A 4,658-nucleotide genomic window follows, 5' to 3' on the forward strand; every position below is an offset into this window, starting at 1 on the left:
AGGGCCCGGATGGAAAATTGCCATGGCAGATCTGCTCTAGGAAGCACTAGAAGCCCTGGAACTAGGTCTAGGTCCTTCTTTGACTCTTTTCAGGTTCAAATTTCTCAGCCTTCAGGCATAACCATCCTGCAATGGGTCAGCTCTTCAGATCTGGTGCTGAATCTTAACCTGGAGCTAGAATGGCGGATTGGGATCCCTCCAGACCTTTAGAGACTTCTCTTTCAAGGTAAACAACTTGAAGATCTTCTTCCCCTCTCTTCTTATAGCATTACTAGAAACAGCTCAATGGTGGTAACCCTTCGTTTGAGAGGGGGAGCTGTCGGACAGCCATCTTCAGCTGCGGATTTTTCATACAAAGATGTCGTCCATGCTCAGATGCCCAAGAAAACAACTCCACCAGCTCAGGCTCCCAAACCTTTTTTGGTGGACAAACTAGAGGAAACCCCTTCCATTGAAATAATGCATCCAACGTTGGATGAGCAAATCCAAAAGTATGCAGAGCATGGCATTATTTGCAAGTTTAATGGGCTATGGCCACGCACAACAGATCTCTATCAATGGATTCACTCTCACTGGACCAACAACTGCAAGGTTCTTCTCTACTCAAAGGGTTTCTTCATTGTAGTGTTTGCTTTCAGTGAGGACTACCAAAAAGCATTAACGGAAGGCCCATGGTTTTGGGGCTCAGCAGGTTTATTCCTCACCCCTTGGTTCCCAAATTTCGATCCCTCTACAGCAATCATTACCAAGCTCCCCATCTGGGTCAGACTTCCTAATCTCCCGGCGCATCTATGGCACTTTGTTGTATTCCAAGGGATCGGCAATACTCTAGGCCGCTTTCTAACTACAGACACCTCTAGAGGGGAAAAGGGCATATACACCTTCGCCAGAATCTGTGCAGAAATAGACATGAGCAAAGGTTTACCTGATCAGATTATTCTCAAAATTGGAGACTTCCATTGGACTCAGACCCTGGATTACGAGAACACAGCCTTCCGCTGCCGAACTTGCCATCACACAGGGCACCTTCAAAGCTCTTGTCCCTCGAAGCCTGCCCAAAAGAAGAAAGCCAATCCTAAGCCGAAATCCAAAAGCTGGAAACCTCATGATCCTCCCCCCATGGATGATGTTGATGATTTTGATTCCAGCTCAGATGAAGAGGAAGGGGATGCGGAAGGAATGGATGCAACGCTGGCACAGGACCCGCCCTCGACTGGTCCTGAGGATTCTACTGTCCCTCCAAACCCACAGAAAAGAACTCTGGAGTCCTCTCCCTCGGATTCAGACAAGGAAACTTCTCCGTCAACCCAGCTCAGTTTACAAATCATGCCAGCACAACAGAGTCATCTTGGATGGGTCAAAGTTGGTAAACAGAAAGGGAAAAAATGTCGAATAGTTGATTCTACCCACTTTGGGTAGAATCCTTTGTTCTGCTCTTGTTACTCTGTTCCTCTTGTCACTTCTTGCTTAGCACTGCTCTCTTCCTATTCTCTCTTAAGGGCCGAGGTGGATAGTCTATCCTTTCCGGCTGCCCGTTTTCTTGCTTCTCTTGGTTGTAACTTCATATTGTACCATTCGTACTCTTAATAGAATTAGTTTTACGAAGAAAAAAAAAAACAATAAGTTTTGGATGACACTCTTTGCTTAAAGAGATCCATGCTTAATGTACTACAACCAGTTAAAATAGGTTATTTCATAATGGATCACATATGCATGTGTGGAGTAACTCTGAAAAAATATAGTGCCCCGTCTCTAGGGAGCCCCATAGCTTGTCTATACATATCAGACAAGTTGTGGTGCTATATGCACACTTTTATCAGCAACTAGAAATGAGGTCTTCTTGTCACCTAGAAAATAAAATGTTATAATAGATTCCATTTTTATTTTATTCTTCAATGAGAAAAATACAACATGCATTAGTTGAAAAAGAATTACATAATCACAAAATGAGAGCTACGGCACTCTAAAGTCATTACTTCAAATATCGCAGTGAATTAATCATTTCCACAATCAAAGTGTTCCACATGATAAGGGAAAATGAGAGTATTAACCACATATGTCCATATACAGGTACAAAATAACAGGTTATTTTTTAGTAAATGTTTTTTAAAGTAATTTGAGCAAATTAAGTAGTAGAAAATCGCAGTTTTGAGATTTAAAATTTGGTAACTTCTATAATTTTATATTCATTGAAACAATTTTATAATATAATTTTACCTATCAAAATTTAAGATTTCAACGACAAATCAAATTATTTTAAGGTAATTTGACCAAATTGTGGTAAAATTTTGTATTTTTAAGATTAAAATTTGATAACTTCGCAATTTTAAATTCATTAAAACAATTTAATAATGTATTTTTAACTATCAAAATTTATAATTCCAACGCCAATTTTAAATTCATTTTAACAATTCAATAATGTAATTCTAGCTATGAAAATTTATAATTCCAATAACGCATTAACTTTTTCCATGAAAAATTATTACACTAATAACCTATTCAACGATCTATATGTAAAACATATATTGCCATAGACGAATTCTATATAGATCAATATTCATTGCCTTCAGAGAAGAGGTGAATGAAAGGATCAAATTCAAGTTTTGAAAACGTATGTCACTGCATCAAATTGTTTTAAGGTAATTTGACCAAATTGTGGTAGAAATTTGCACATTTGAGATTAAAATTTGGTAACTTCAACAATTTTAAATTCATTGAAACAATTTTATAGTTTAATTTTCGCTGTCAAATTATATAATTCCAACACTGCATTAATTTTTTCCAGGAAAATTATTACACTAATAACTTATTCAACGAGCTATATGTAAAACATATATTGTCATGGATGAATTCTATGCATATCAAGATTCACTGCTTTCATAGAAGAGGTGAATGAAAGGATCAAATTCAGGTTTTGAAATCGCCTGTAACTGGTGGATAAATGTGAGCCATGGAATATAATAGATTTAACGACATGAAAAATGGTATTGAGCAAGCATTGTGACAACATTGATATCCGATGGATTTTTACTGCTTCTTTCATGTCAAAGGAGGAGGCGGGTTTTGGGAGGGTTTTGAATTCAATACACTAACATAGTTATTTACATTTTCGTTCTTTTCTTCTAGATTCAGTCACCTGCACTTTATGAACTATATAGTAAGGTCTTTTGTTCTCTAATCAATTCAATCAATGTTCATTGTATTGATTTTCATTTATTGTTTGTTACCCAAATAGATTCCATCATTGATCCTGCACTTCTTCTAATATTTTTCCCATCGGAATTGACCTGGCACTCTACGATGGCTACCCTACTAATCTTGCTTGGCAGCAGTTTACATACAATAGGAAAAAAGCGTCCTTGTTAGGCCCATCAATAGTGCTTCCATTTGTAGGAGGTGCTATTGGAATGGTGCAAAAGCCAACTAAATTCTGGGAAAAACAAGCTAAGGCTACAAGAGGTGTTGGATTGGTAGGAAACCTTATGCTTGGTAAATTCATTGTGTTTGTTTGTGATTCTGAGCTCTCCCACAATACAATGTGAGACCTGATGCTTTTCAAATGGTAGGACATCCATTTATTAAAAATACTTTTGTAGAGCACAATCTTATCTATATGTTCAGTGAAGAGCACATGGATGACAGGCGGTGGATCGCTCCCAACTTCACTCTCAAGGCTTTGGGATTATATGTTGCAATACATGAGAATGTCATTCGCAAGCATATCAGAAAATGGTTGGAGATTGCCTCTGATAAACCAATAGCATTGCACCTTCTTTGCATGGACATGAATTTGGAGACCTTGCAGAATGTTTTCATGTGTCCATACTTGAGTGAACAATCTAGAGAACAATCTAATGGAGATTGCAATCTTTTCAATACCGACATCGTGACACTGCCAATCGATTTTCTAGGATTTTCATTCTATAAAGCTAGGCATGTAGTGTCTCATCTAACAAACACTCTCGCAAGTTGTGCTCACGAGAGTGAGAAGATGTTTTCTTCCCAATATGAATCTACATCTTCTTTGTTGTGGACTATAACATTATTCGAATCAAACCCAGAAATTCTAGAGAAAGTAAGAGAAGAATAGAGAAAAATCATGCTCGATTTTAATGCGCCCATTTCTCCAACCAGATGTCACGTGTAGTGATGCCCCTATTTCTCCAACTAGATATCATACCTAGGCAAAAAGGTAATTGTAAAAATGTGAGGTCATATGGTGCACAGATGTCACGTCTAGATAAAAAAAAACGTAAACTAAAATGTGAGGTGAACAAATTAAAAAAAAAAAATGAGTATCGAGGTAATCATACTAACCAACCATATCCATATGGACATGCTTATGGTGAATACGTGAATACTCCATAACCATACACCATATATGGTATACCCAACAAATGGCATTTAATGACCACATTATATATAATAACCACTACAACGTAGGCATATGTAATATGTTGTCCATTTAACAACCATATTGTATATATTCATTCGTTGTGCTAACCGTAGCATCTCTTAAAGCCATATACAATGTATTTAATATACCATTGACGTAAATAATGATGGAGACCATTTATACGAGCGGGTTTGTCAAATGACATTGGCGAGTCTTCCTCATATTTAATATATAATTAACAACCAAATATTAAATAACACAA

The 4,658-nt window shown here is 37.1% G+C and overlaps 1 pseudogene; it reads left to right on the forward strand.

The window, feature by feature from the left end:
* The first annotated feature begins 285 nt into the window (after window positions 1-285).
* LOC149205463 (cytochrome P450 710A1-like) lies at window positions 286-4,147 on the forward strand (annotated as a pseudogene).
* Window positions 4,148-4,658: the final 511 nt, after the last annotated feature.

This window comes from Pinus tabuliformis, chromosome 1_2, assembly GCF_031772625.1.
Source record: "Pinus tabuliformis cultivar Carrire ecotype Pingquan chromosome 1_2, CPIR1, whole genome shotgun sequence".
Lineage (NCBI taxonomy): Eukaryota > Viridiplantae > Streptophyta > Pinopsida > Pinales > Pinaceae > Pinus > Pinus tabuliformis.